Source organism: Leptonychotes weddellii, chromosome 12 (assembly GCF_054177405.1).
Source record: "Leptonychotes weddellii isolate Sample4059 chromosome 12, ASM5417740v2, whole genome shotgun sequence".
Classification (NCBI taxonomy): Eukaryota; Metazoa; Chordata; class Mammalia; order Carnivora; family Phocidae; genus Leptonychotes; species Leptonychotes weddellii.
This window is the reverse complement of record NC_138380.1, coordinates 3,834,293-3,849,041: the sequence shown is the minus strand read 5'-3', so window position 1 is coordinate 3,849,041 and position 14,749 is coordinate 3,834,293. Positions and strand designations below refer to the sequence as shown.

The window sequence follows — 14,749 nt, the reverse complement described above, 5'->3', positions numbered from 1 at the left end:
AACCACTAAAACCTAGCTTTGTTTTGTAGGTTTTGTAGAGTAAAAACTCTACAATTAGAGTACCTGCTTCCAACATGGTTCCAACAATTTTCATCTGGTGTCCACCCCCTGCCTCCCATATCGAACAGGGATGACCTGTAACCAAGAGGGTACTGTGGAAGTGATGGGCCTGGATTTCCAAGTCTGGGTCATAGAAGGCATTGTGGCTTCTTTTTGGCTCTCTCTTGGATCACTGCTCTAGGGAAAACCAGCCACAACTTTGTGAGGACACTTAAGTCATCCTGTGGAGAGGTCCACATGGTGAGGAACTGGCCTCCCACCAGCAGTCAGCGCCATCTCGCCAGGGATGTGAGGGAGCCATCTTGGAAGAGCCTTCACCTGATTCATCTGACAGCGACTCCTGATGGTCCTTGTGTTACAAACCCCTGCTGAACTGTGGGGTAATAAATGTTTATTGCTTTAAGTCTGAGTTTTGGGGTGGTTTGTTAGGTGGTAGTAGATAATTAATACAAATCTACTGAATGCTTATCCCACGGGTATAAGACACTTGTCACATTTGCTAAGAGATCACTGTGACTCTTTCGTGTTGAAGAGCTAGGAGACGCCCCGTCGATGAGGGGCACAGGCTGAAAAGTCAAGGCGAGGGAGGCATGCTACCAGCAGCAGGGGAACATTCCTTCCATGGCATTTCCTATCATCTTTGATATGATTGCAAATAGTGCACGAAATACCAAGTTAAAAGGAGGCGCAGGAGTGAGAGCAAGAGAGAGAAAGTGCCTCTCCCTGGGGGAGGAATTTTAAATTCATTTTCTTTCCTTCTCTGGTCTAAGCCACAAAACTCTCCCTTTCATGCGTCACGTGGGATCCTGCTATTCCTATAGGGTAGTAAGGGGAACACTGTGCTAGCTGAACAAATTGGAAGAGCACATTTTTTATCCCAGTGGCAGAGAGCCAAGACATCAGACAGGAACACACCTTGCTGACAAAGAACAGACAGCTTGCTGACAACACCACAGACTGAATTCGGGGTTTCTCCTCAGAAGGCTGCCTCCGCTCAGCCAATGCTATAATTGGGATTCAGGGAAGCCCCTCAGACTGGATTGTGTTCTGCTTCTTGCCTTTTGGGAAATAATTGAAGAGGAAGGATTTGGCCTGAGTGCTAATTCACCCTACACGGAACCAGGGGCGTGGATGAAGGAGGGGAAGAGCCTCATAGAGGAGAAGTCGAGAGCTGACCCACACGCAGGGATGGTCAGCTAAACACACAATGCTGTCCAGCCAGTAAAACAGGGTCTTTATCGTTTTCTTTCATAAAGACATTTGTTTGGACAGGTGGTTTCTTCCAGGTAGTGTTAAGAAGTCCATGTAATTTGGGCTGCCTGATGCCATTAATTTACTGACTATCGCCATTTTTTATTATTTTCATCAGTGGAGTTTTCCTGTCTTTAAAGCTTTTTATTCTGAAATAACTTTGGACTTACAGAAGAGTTCCAAAAATAGTATAGAATTTCCATATCCTCTTCGTCCAGCTTCCCCTTCAGTCAACATCTTAGATAATCATAGAACAGTTCTCAAAACTGAGAAATGAACCTTCATAGGATGCCATTGAGGGGAGTACAGAACTGACTTGGATTTCACCAGGTTTTTTCACGAGTGTCCTTGGTTAGGTCTCCTTATAGTCTGTGACCGCTCCTTAGTCTTTCCTTGACTCCCATGCCCTTGGTACTTTTGAAGAATACTGGTGAGGTATTTGCATTTTCCTCTTGTTTCTCATGATCAGATCAAGACTGTGCCTTAGTAGGAAGGATCCCACCGAGGGGACATGTCCTTCTCTGGGCACTTTATCAAATGGCACAGCATGTCGACATGTGTTACTGATGATGTCAGCCTCGGTCCCTTGGCCAAAGTGGCCTCTGCCATGATTCTCTGCTGTGAAGTTAATCTTTTAGCCTAAATATTTTGGGGAAAATACTTTGGGATTCTCTAGATATCCTGTTTCTGCTTAAACTTTCATGCACGAATTTTAGCCTTTACCAGTGGATCTTGCTTGTACCAATATTACTCTGTTGTTCTACTGGTGACTTTTTGTTTGTTTGTTTGTTTCTATATTTATTAATTAGAATTTGGCTGTAAGGAAGAATTGCCCCTCCATTCATCCCTTTGTTTATTCGGTTATTTATTTCTATCAGTGTGAACTCAACAGATGTTAATTTTATTCTTTGAGTTACAATCCAATACTGTTGTTGTTTATTTTACTTATTTATGTGCTCAAGTTGTTCTGACTTTGGCCTTTGTGAGCTCATTCAGGCTGGTTTCTGTCCCCATTTAATATGTGCATTTTTGTTCATTGCCTCCTCATTTTCTAGGTCTGTAAGATGCTCCAGGCTCATCTCGAATTTTTTTTTGTTTCAGTCCTGGAATCAACAACTTCAACTAAAGAGCCTTGGTTCCGTTTTTGTTTTAGGTGTTTTTTATTTTTGTTTTTTTGAGAATAGTATTTAGAAGCCAAGTCATGGATGATAATTGTGCTCATTGATACTGGGCTGTCATTGCTGCTTCTAGCTTCCCTCAGTGGATATAACTGAGAGTATATATATTCATATAACACAAGCATACACACATCTGTATTTATGCCCCTATCTGTTTTTCAGTACGTATATTAAAATGAAGTTATAAGTCCGCATTGATACCTTCAACTCCAATCCACCACAGAATTTTTCTAGCCTTCTCCCTTTCCCTTACTTGTAAGTTCTTTCTCTGACAGTGAGACCCTTAATTCTCATTATCTACAATATATTTATTTGTTCAACCATATACCACAAAGTAGTTGCAGAATTCCTAACCTATGGGACTTTCCTTTTATTTTAAAATCTACAAAGATTCTTTTTCTAAATCTATTGTTTTCATCTTTCTGTCTCTGGCAAGATTATTTTTAAATTATAATCTCTAAGCATTGATCATTTCCTTCTGCACCTCATTTTGTAATATTTGTTTTTGCTCCTCTGTCCTGCTTTTCTGTGTGCCTTGCTGTATCCCACTCTTACCCTATTTGAAAATGCTTATAAAAGCTTTCACTTTGTGTCTGCAGTGTGTGTGGTTGTTCTTTGTTCCTTCTCATGAATAGTGCTTCCTGGAAATTCTTTTGTTGTGTTTTTCTGATCATAAGTCATTACTTTCTTTCCCCTCCAAAACTAGGTTCCTTGCTTTCTTATCCAGCCTTTCCCTGCATGTCCCCTATTTCTTCTCAGAAGGAGGTGTGATGCAGACACACGACTTGTCTCAAAACCCATGATGATGTTTCTAGGGGACCTTCTCAACTTCCAAACAATGTCGGATTCTGGCCAGATGACCAGGATCCAAGCCAGATGACCTTGGGAATGTTAGCGGTGAGTTGACATGGGAAAACATGTTTATAATTTTTCCTGACTTTCAGTTTGTTTTGGTTATTTATATAGAGGGAGGGGCTTTCAACAAGCAAAATCATTTGTGAGGAAATGATAAACTCTTCAAGAATATCAAAGTATGTCATGTTCCTTGTTTTACTATAAGCTCCTGAGGGCTATGGCATGAACATGTCTGTACCCCCACCCACCGCCACACCTACATTATATGTGCACATTCAATAGCACGGTAGCCAGGCCAATAAAACAGGATTGAAAGAAAGAGTATTAGGAAATGATGAGAACATCCAAATTAAGAACTTGTTAGTATTTAGAAAATAACCATCAGTCACTAAAAGCCAACACTGCAGTCCATTTTTTAACTGCAAGTTGAAATGGAAAAAACCCTTTCCAACTATGAGGTTCTTTCCAACTATGAGAATCTGGACCTTCCCACGCTGACTTGTGGGGAATCCAAGTTTAGTGAGCTCACCACCGTCTTGTTTGTATCCCCAGTGGGCAATATGCTCTCTCTCTTACCATCTGGAGGCACCCCGTTCCCAGATCTGAGAACTCAGGCATTCATCTGGGCCACAATGTGTCCTAAGGCAGAAAATTTTCACATTCAATTAATATTATCAGTTTGTCACTGATTCGCCCAGCGATTCCACTTTGTTATTTGTTGGGGGTTTTGTTTAGCCTCATTACGATCTTGGAGGGATCATTTCCCCCCTCTGTATTCCCATCCTCGGTGCTTACTGATGAACACCTCTGTTGGAGAATTTTAATGCAGCCCCCAGGGCTCTGTCATGCCATTCTGGGTTAGTAATGAGAGCAGAGCCAGACAAATTAGAGAAGCTTTGGCGTCTGTGAAATACAGCTCATCTTTTCCCTCTTCTCCAATGTGGGGAATAGGATAAGGTGCTGTTGACACTTCCCGCTGCTTTCTGGGGCAGGTGCTTATCTGTGCCTTTTCCCTAGAGAGGTGTAAAATATTTACTCTCCCTGCAATCTATGTGCCACTCAACATGCCCTGGAAAGAGACTGTGTATTCCATCAGGGATTTCTGTCAGTGAACAGAAATCTTGGGATTGGCAGGCGGACAGGACAATCACCGTCCAGGTCTACCTGCCCAGAACCCAGTGAAAACAAGTGACCCTGAAGAATTCAGCTGACTGAGTGTGAGAGATGTCCGCTAGCTGCCCCAAGTTCATAGGCTTCATCACCTCGTTTCTCAGACCTTCACTAATAAACTTCCTTATCTGGTTTCACAGTCGCAGCCAGAGATTTATGAGGAGCTGAGTACTTTTCTCAGCTTCATCATGAGAAGCCTATGTGAACTTGAGCAAAAATTCCAGCAGACTGGACACTGGGCTCCTCACCTGTAAGCGGAGGGCTTGGATTAGGTGACTGCTAGGATCCCTCCAGTTTAAAGGCCCGGTTTTTCTGAATTTTGTAAATGGTTTCAGGGCCCAGCCCAGAGCTGGCTCCATGGGCCACGTAGTGAACACTGGTGGATGGAGGGAAGCTCAACACAGCAACGAAACTAAAGCACTTCGTGTCTCCAGGACCACAGGTCATGCAGAAGTCAGGTCATGCGGGGACAAGAGACCCAACGAAACAGGGACAGAGGAAGGATTGTTGAAAGAAAGGATCACCCAAGAGGGAAGGTCCTTGTTACCCAGGGAAAGAACTCTGGGATCCGCCTGGCTTGGTGGAGACTCGTGCCCCCGAGAGCCGTCATGGGACAGAGTGCAACCCTGTTTAACCTCCTTCGTCTTTTCTGGGGAGATTCTCCTTCTGTAAATACCTGATTCGGAAGACACACAGGCTTCCTGTGAGATGCCTAGGCTCCTTTCTCTGGGCTGCTACGTGAACCGCCTGGAGAAATGGCTTCTCAATGAAACCTACAGGCAGCTGAGTCCAGGATGCCCCAGCCTTATGCTGAGTGTTCAGGGAGGGAATTTTAACATTGGCTCCTCCTTCCAGAAGGCAGGATAGAAATGACATGGTGGGAAGATCTGACCTTGTATTAGTGTTTGCTGTTTCCATCCCTAGGAAACATGGAGGAGGCTCACCGCCAGGTCACCATGAGGAGCCCGGACAATGGTGACAGATGCCTCCAGCCCGGTCCTCCCTGCATAGCGCCTGGGGCAGGGTGAGGGGGCTTGCTGCCCCACTTTGGGCTGGGGAGAGGCACTGAGCCTCAGTGCTTTGAGTCTCAGAGGTGGGGAAGGTCCTCACAAGGGGAAGGGCCAGGAAACACGTTGAGAGGGAGGTAGAATATATGCTGACCAGTGGAGGAGACACTTAGGTTTTACCATTTCCTGACAATAGAAGAAAACATGTCGATGAGTAGGAGGGCGGTCAGAGGACAGAGAGGACAAGAAATGAAATGAGGAGCAGGGAATGAAAGTGATAAAGACCATGGAGACAAAGTTGAGGGCGCAGCAGGGCAGAGACTCCTTGCCTTCTTCTAAGGCTGGGGTCACAGGCTACCGATGGGACCCAGGAGCTCCTGGGCTTCGTGGTTTTGTTGATCTCAGTTGTGAATGAGAACTGATCAGTACAATGAGTCACACAGAAGTAACTTGCAAATTAAGAAGGAACCCTGGTCCTTTGGTTGGACGGAGGCTTCGAGGCACAAGGCAAGGCAAGGTCAGAAGCCCTGGGAGGTTCAGTGTGCCCAGGCTGGCCACTCCCTGCTCCCCACCCTGCCCCTTCTCTCCTGAGACTGGCCCAGGGCTGTGACACTGTGTCCCCATCACCCCGCAGATGCCATGTCCAGCATTCTCCCCAGCCCTTCATCCTGGGAAGGTGCATCCTTCTCTTGTGCCCACTGCTCTGACCCCCCTTCAAGTCCCAGTTCTGCTCCATTGTGAGCCTCTCCAAGCACTTCAGGAACTCTGAGCTCCTGGTCATTGCCACTTAAGCTTTTGGTGATCATTTCACATGTGAATTTTGCTTCCGTGTCTATATTCTAAGCTTCTTGAGAGCAGGGCTGATATCTTATGCTGCTCTGGATTTCCCACAATACTGGGTCTGGAGCTAGAATACACTGGACATTCAGGACATAACTGGCTTAGTGATGGCCACACTTGCTTTTGTCTAATGTACTAGAGGACATCCTAAGACGATCTTGATTAATGGCTGAGTCAGGCTCAGAATTCAGATGCTGCTTCATTCTTTAAGAATATTTGGATTCTAGACAGCAAAAACCCTCTCAAACTCCAAATTCCCCACCACTAAAGCAATGCCTTATAAATGGTATCCTATGGCAGAATGAAATCATTTTGCAAGGGGCAGTGTAGCATAGAAATGTGGAGTGCGGGCCTTTACTAGCAAGTGTGGGAAAAAGAGAGATGGTATATTTCTTCATCTATAAAATGAGAGTCATACTAACTCAGAGGATGGTAGTGAGGATTCAGTTAGTCCTCACACAATGCCAGGTGTGTAGTAAACAGCCTGCCAATGTTAGCTATTGATAATTATGATGTATTTGGGAATCTTGAGACCTGCCTCTAGCCAGCATACCCTGCCTGGTGTAAATGTTAGTTTTTCCAGAATGGTTCCGGTCTAGTTGAAAGTGTAATTGAGCTGTCTCAGGTTGCCAGCCAAATGCCCAAGTGATGTTCCGTTAACCTAAATTGAACTGGTAGGTAATATTGGACATGGCCTTGACCATTTGTCTTGTTGAAAAAAACTCTTAGCAAGGATGGATTCTGAAAAAATTCCAGCTATCTAGTAGTAGAAACCGGGTTGTAAGGTTTGCTCAGATTCTCAGGACAGACATGTCCAAGACAGAACACGAGCAGTAGATATTGCCCTGGAGCCATTCACAGGGTTCTATGCCCCAGCGCCGTGAGTGAGGGACTGGCCTGGGAGAGGTGGCCAGTGGGGGCAGTCCAGCCAAGTGACCAGGCTAACAGCACCAGTGACACACGGAGTCATCGATACCCCAGTGCCACCCCCTTTGTGCTATTCTTCCCAAGAATGCGGACCCCAGCCTGTCACGAGGGGCATCAGGCAGCGGGTACTGCTCTGCCTTTTGAACTGGGTTCATGAGCTCACCCAGGGTTTGTCATGGGGCACAGCAAGGTCTTTGAGAGTAGCCAGCAGGAGATACATAGGAAATAATACATTTTCATTAAATATAATTTTAGACATAAACACCCCCAGTTTTCTCTCCTGCAGCAGACTCTGCCAGCTGGTAGCCACACTGTGTGCCTTTGAATAGTGCCCTCTGAGGGACCACAGGGAACTTGTTCTCTTATCCTGAAGTCTTAGGGTGCTCCACGGCTTTTTCTTTCCTCGTGTCAAAAACCCAGTTCGCTGGGAGACTGAATTATTTACATCCATGATGGCTGCCTTCTAAGCGCCATTGCTATGGCTGTTGGGGGGATCACACTGCAAGTTCTTGGCCGTGTTTCTGTATCCCTTTGCCTCTCCTCTCCCACGTGCTCTGGAACTCTCCCTTAGCTCAAGCAGCCTACAAGTGCCCACTGTCTATTGTGTACAGACGACCATAGCACATGTTTGACGACTAGCTTCTGGGGTTCTGTGGGGCGAGCAAACAACAAAATACTGTCTGTGGGACATAAGGCAGGATTTGCAGTGTGGCGGGTGGGAGGTAGGCAAGCTGGAGAGTGAGACTCCTGCCGGCTGGAGTGGCCAGAGAAGGTCTAGTGGACGAGCAAGACTCAGCTGGTCTCTGGGGGTGTCCCCGGGAAGGTGCGCAGGGCTGGCTCTCAGGCCCATGCCCATGGCATCTCCTAGAGCAGCAGGTCCATGAGCCACCCGGTCGGAAGGCTCTTCCTGGAGGCGAGCTTACAGAGGTAGGGAGGGACCTCTCGTGTGGCGTGAAGAGTTTGGTTTTGTTTTATAGATCATAGAGTCTCAGAGATTATTTTTAGGAGGGACAGGGCGGTAGTGAGGACAGATACATGTTGCAGCAAGAGGGAGTAGGAGCAGTGAAGACATTGGGAGGACAGTTGTGTACGCTTAGGACCAGATTGGAAGGGAAAAAATTAGAGAAATGTCACAACCAAAGCTTGGATGAGTGGTTCTTCCCTGATTATAGAGAGAAGAGGGGCAATTCACTAATGAGGGGAGGGGGGCGGCGGGATCAGAGGGCAGAAAGAAAACACGACCAGAACTCAGCGGACCAGCATGCTGGCTCCATTTTCTCCCCCTGCGGGCTCTGTGACGTCAGCGCCTCTGGACCACCGTGTCCTCATAGGTGACGTAAGGAACAGTAATGTCAGGGCTTGCTTCTCCCATTTGCTCGAGAATGAAGTAAGAACCGAGAAGAAAGCATTTTAAAAAGTTAGAAATCCTTCAGATCATCATCAATATCATTGTGCAACCGGGATCCTGTGACTCATGAATTTTGCAAGTGGAGCCCAGCTTCAGGGATCTGGAGGAGGGACGCTGTGCGAGCATATGTGTGCTTCCGTAGGAGGATCAGAAGACTGCTTTGCATCACTGCATGAAGGGAATTTCCTATTTCCAGGCAAAACAATGAAAAAGAGCAATCTCTCCCCAAGAGCTGGTCTCCAAAAGACATGATTCTTATCGAAATCCTCACTGAGGCGTGGCCATATGTGGTGCATGAGCATTATCCTCAGTTGCCCCGCTGGGGGAGGAAGTGTCCACCGGCCACAGTACACATCAACACCAGTTAAAATCACACACGAAGCCGCCCCCCGCCCCATGTGCTCGGGCTTCCAGCACACACTGTCGTTTCCAAGCCCCAAACCGCAGCTGAGGGAACCACTACCCTCCCCGGACCCCATGGCTTTAAACTAGGCAGAGGGGCTGGGGTCCCGAGACCACCTTGCTGCCTACTTGATACGTACAACCGTGCCTTTCTCACTCAGATGCTAGCAGGAGGTGTGGGGCCGGGGGTGGCGGGCAGGTTGGAGCCAACGTAGCTCCGGGAATCAGCCTTGAAATGACAGATGAGTTGAAAACCCATCACTTGTTCCACAGATGTCAGGACGGTGGGTGTCGTCATTTTGCCAACTCAGCATGAGTTTGAGGAGGTGATAAGAACTCCATACATCTCAGCATTACGCAGCTTCCTCTGTAGTGAAGGTTTCCTACAAATTATCTCGCGTGGCCTCTGCTGGCACCTTCCGTTGCAGGCCCTCTTATAATGTCCATTTTATGGATGGAAAAACGCAGGCTTGGAGAGGGTAAACACTGCAAATAAAGCCACGGAGCTCATCGACAGCTTCAGGGTCACACCACAGCCTACCCCGACCCTAAAATTTCGCTAATTTGGTCAGCTCTCTGACATCCTGGGAACAAAATCCTCTTGGGCCCCACCGTGCCCAAGGATGCTTGGCACATACTCTGCCCTCAATACTTATTTTTGGATTGATTCATCACAAATGAAACGAGGGTGGAAGTGTGGCATCTGCAGCCCAGCATGAGAAGGAAATTAGCTGGACCAGCTCCTCCCAGATGATCGAGGCCCCGAGTCTGACACAGTGAGAGGAGACAGGGGAATGGAAGGATCCAGAACTAAAGGAGTGAGAGATGGGGAGAAGTGGCAAAAAAAAAAAAAGTCAAAAAGAGCTAGGAAAGTAGAGAGGAAAGGCAGAAGCAAACAGCAGAAGTGAGTGCTGGACACTGGGACACAGCGTGGTATCCCCTAAACGTGCATCTAAAAGTGCCATGCTCGAAGCACCGAGAGTAAAAGGGTGGTCACCAGGAGCCGGGGTAGGAGCATCACAGAGATTCAAAGGCACAAAGCTCCAAGCAGTGGAAGAGTCCCAGAGATCCGAAGCATAGTATAGTGAACCTAGACAGTTCCGTACTAGCATTATCAAACCTGTTCAGAGACGAGATCCACTTATTCCCAGCACAAAAGAGCAATGATACTTACGTGACAGGCTAGAGGTGCTCACTATCCCTATAACGGCAATCATATTACAATGTATAAATGTATCAGAGCAATGCATTGTAAACCTTACACTTACACAGTGTTATATGTCAAATATGTTTCAATAAGAGAAAAAAGAAAAGTTGGTTTCATGTAATTTTCTTAAGACGGGTAAGGGCTTTCTTATATATTCAACTGGAAGGCAGAGAAATGGATCAGTTTAGGCAGTTCAGAAATTAAACGCATGCAATGCCAATTAAAGTCCTAGCTATGCCCCTAAAAAAGCATGCCAGGCACATAGGCTGCTTGCTCACCTTGTGAACCTGTCTGGTGTGTCTGCCCCCCCCCCCGACCCTGTAAGAAAGGAAGCCTCCTGTGACTTTTCCTTCTCACCCAGTGCCACCTCAGTAGCCCTTGGGACTTTGACCCTAATTCTATTCTTGTACATTTCATGCTCTCTATATATATTGATATATACCATTATATTAGTTTCAGATGTACAACATAATGATTTGATGTTGTATATATTGCAAAATGATCACCACAATAAGCCTAGTTAAGGGAGAGGAGTACTGGAAACACAACTCTTTGTTAAGTTTGGAGTTGCCCGGGAACTGACCATTAAGAAATTTCTCTCGTTTTTGTCCCAGAACCTAGCTGCCCGTCTCTCCTACAGCTGGGCATGGCCAAGCACAGAGTCCTATTGGATTGCAGGGGAGTGTGAGGCAGGTGAGCCACCTCCATGCCCCGTCCTCCCAGCTCTCCCCCTTCTCTGTCCTGAAGCAAATGAACGGCGAGTCTTCCCAGCTCTGAACTCAACATGGTTCTTCCCAGGTGGAAAGAACTTGGGTTTTCTTCTAGAGAAGGGAAGCCCCCTGCAGGTCCAGAATGCTAACATTGAGTTTTATGTGAATGAGAGATAAATCTGAAATAGGTAACAGCTCAAACACAAAGATTTATTTCTTTTGCAACAAATGATGTTGAGAGGGAGAGCTCTCTGTTTCTCTGAAACAGTCTTTTCTATTAAAAAATCTAAATTAGGACGCCTGGGTGGCTCAGTTGGTTAAGCGACTGCCTTCGGCTCAGGTCATGATCCCAGAGTCCCACATCGGGCTCCCTGCTCGGCGGGGAGTCTGCTTCTCCCTCTAACCCTACCCCCTCTTGTGCTCTCTCTCTCACTCTCTCTCTCACTCTCTCTCTCTAATAAATAAATTTTAAAAATCTTTAAAAAAAATCTAAATTAAAAAGAAAAAGTGACACATTCTGGGGCAGGCCAGCTTTTAGAGGGAGAAAATAACATTAATTTATTCTTTAACAAATATTTATTGAGTAGGTGATTATTTATTTTGGGGGGTTCCAAAAAAAAGGAGCTATCCTTCATGGGAAAATAGACATATACCTGTTTTCATGGGGCTTATAATGTAGTGGGGAGGCAGACTAAAAATAATTGTAATTATACAATTAGTGTGACTTTAATATATTCAAGGGCACATATCATGAGACAGTATAACAAGGTGGTCTACTCACTCTTTCGGTCTCAGAAAGTAACTTCTCTGACTCGACAGTTTAAGTTGTAATTTGCAGAGCCTGCTCTAACTTCATATCTGGCCGAGGCAGTAGCACGTGCAAAGGCCCTGGCTCGGAGGAGATCTTTGCTGGAACTGAAAGGAGACTGGGTCACTAGGGCATAGTGAGCCAAGAGAAGGGGGGCTTGGGGCCAGATCACACAGGGTCTCTGGCCCCTGATAAGGATTCTGTGTGATATCCTGTTTGCGAACATAAGCCCTTGTAGGTTTTGAACAGGAAGTGATATACAAATCCTTTAGGATGAGCACTTTGGCTGCTGTGGATACCTGCAAGGAGCCTATCTCTTCAGTGCAGGTGAAGGGTTGTGGCCACCCCGGATGGGAGTGGGTAGTGAAGGTGGAGATAAGCTGACTGGGTCCAGATGCACCTGTGTGGATGCAGAAGTGATGAGACCTGGTGATGGTGGGTGAGAAGGTGAGTGATAGTGTAAAACAAAGACAAGCCCCGGGTCTGGGCTCAATGTCTGTTTGTAGAGTTGATGGAGCCTGGAGGAGGAGCAGGTGAGTAACCTTACCTGGTGCGAATGCAAGCCCAAGGAATTCACCTGCCTTAAATACACCCAAACCTGGAATGTGATCCATTGGCAATTGCCTTTTTAAGATAAACTTGTTAGATCAAGTGATGAATATGTGGGAGCTATTGAGAATGAGAACTTTTTTTTTTTAAGATTTATTTATTTTAGAGAGAGAGTGTGTGTGTGGGCGGGGGGAGAGGCAGAGAGAGAGAGAATCTCCAGCAGACTCCCTGCTGAGTGCAGAGCCCAACTCCGGGCTTGATCTCATGACCCTGAGATCATGACCTGAGCTGAAACCGAGAGTCGGAAACTTAACCGACTGTATCACCCAGGTGCCCCAAGAATGAGAAGAACTTTAGATGATGATGTGTCCATGCCTTTATATCCAAAAAATGTCCTAGAAAACAAAAATTCTGGGCTCTATTTGTTTTTTTCAAAGACAATTTTGGTCTCTTATAAAGCTCTTAGGGAATTTTCTTTGGTTGTGGTATTTTTTCAAATGAAACTCCAGCATTTATTGATACACATTCACTAAATAGAAACATTCCCTTGGTTTCTCAGAATTCCAATTCTGGAAATAATAGCATCGAAAAGCCCAAAATGTAATCAGTTGTTTCTCCAACACAGTGGTTCCTGCTTCTGAACTATTTCTCAGAAAACTTCTGTTGATACCTTGTACACTTAGCAAATACAATTTACAGAAACAGTGTGGGGTGCTCTAATGTGGGAAAAAGAAATGCAAGGGAAACATGAAACAGCTCGTGAAACTCCTTGCAAGTGTTTGAACTAATGTTGGGTCATGCTGTCTGTTGCAAGGGACTTCAACAAGAAAGAATTCAAGTCTTCAAAGAAAAATAGATTTATGATGAAAAGCCCATTATTTGCTTTAAGACCATCTCAATGAATAAAATTTTGTACATACATAAAGTTTCTTAAAGTGTAAAATATTGATTCTTATTTTAATATAAAAAGCATTATTATATTCAAAAACTGTAGGAGTTTAAAGTGGACTCCCAGTCATTTTGCCTAAGAATGAGGGCATTTAATCTGCAATTTTAATTCCTTGTTGCAGCCGAGGTCTGCTTGATGTGGGCAGAGGAGACAGGGCCTTGGATATTGGTAACAGATGCACTTGGGTAGTCAGAGGGTAGTCAGCAGGAGTAGGTTTGGGCAGAGGGGGATAAAGAGAATAAAACATGAGGTGTTTTTGTTTTGTTTTGTTTTAAACAAGTGAGAATGCCTCCCTTCTGGATCCTGAGCCCTGAGAGGGCAGGTCACAGTCTCCATCCCTGCATCCACACAAAGGTCGGCACAGCATGTTGGGGTGCTTGGGAAATAGTTATTGAGTGTACGATGTAGAAGAGGCCTCAACACATACTTTGCCTATTTTAATCCTGAAATTGGTCCCAGATGACAGAGACCCAGACAAGTGGACTCTTATGCTGGCTCTTTCCATAGCTCCTCTAAATACTCTGGAACTTCAGAATGGCCCAGAAGAAACCCCAGCCAGAGGGCTGCTACGGTCTTCATCAACTGGTCAATCCCACAGAGGCTGTTGAAGTTGGCAGGGATGGAGGGAGGGAAGAAGCTCGACTTGCTCACTTACCATCTTCTGCCTGTGTAATAAAGCATATGTTGAGTCAAGTCCTTTGGGTACTCTCCTTCTTCTTTTTTTTTAAGTATTAAGGTATAATTGACACGTAAAAAGCTGTATATATTTAATGAATACAACTCAATGAGGTTGGGAATAAGTATTCACCTGTGAAACCATCACCACCATCAAGGCCATAAACATGTCCCTCAGTCCTAAAGTTTCCTCCTGCCATTATTATTATTATTATTATTATTATTACTATTATTAGCACACTTTACATAAGATCTACCTTCTTAGCAAGTTTTAAGTATAGAATTATTTTTAGCTATAGGATCTATGCTGTCTAGTGGATCTAAGTACATGTTCATCTTGCATAACTGCAACTTGGCACCCTTTGACCAACATCCCCATCTCACCTGCCCCCCCTCCGCCCCACCCCTGGCAACCACCATTCTACTCTCTGCATCTACAAGTTTTGACTATTTTAGATTCCACATATAAGTGAGGTCATATGGTATTTGTCTTTCTCTGTCATTTAATATAATGTCCTCTAGGCCTATCTATGTTGTCACCATTGGCAGGAGTTCCTTCTTTTTAAGGCTAGATAATATTCCATTATATATATATATCACATTTTCTTGTCAATGGACATTTAGGTTGTTTCTATATCTTGGCTATTGTGAATAATGCTGCAATGCTCATGGGAGTGCAAATGCTCTTTGAGATCCTGATTTCAATTCCTTTGGAAATACCCAGAAGTGGGATTGCTAGATCAGATGGTAGCT

At 45.3% G+C, this 14,749-nt stretch overlaps 1 long non-coding RNA gene across 1 annotated transcript; it reads left to right on the top strand.

Moving 5' to 3' along the window:
- The first annotated feature begins 2,364 nt into the window (after positions 1 to 2,364).
- LOC145716439 (uncharacterized) lies at positions 2,365 to 14,004 on the top strand. Its single transcript, XR_014139073.1, has 3 exons — positions 2,365 to 3,386; positions 10,920 to 10,998; positions 13,602 to 14,004. It is a non-coding gene; the product is annotated as an uncharacterized LOC145716439 (long non-coding RNA).
- Positions 14,005 to 14,749: the final 745 nt, after the last annotated feature.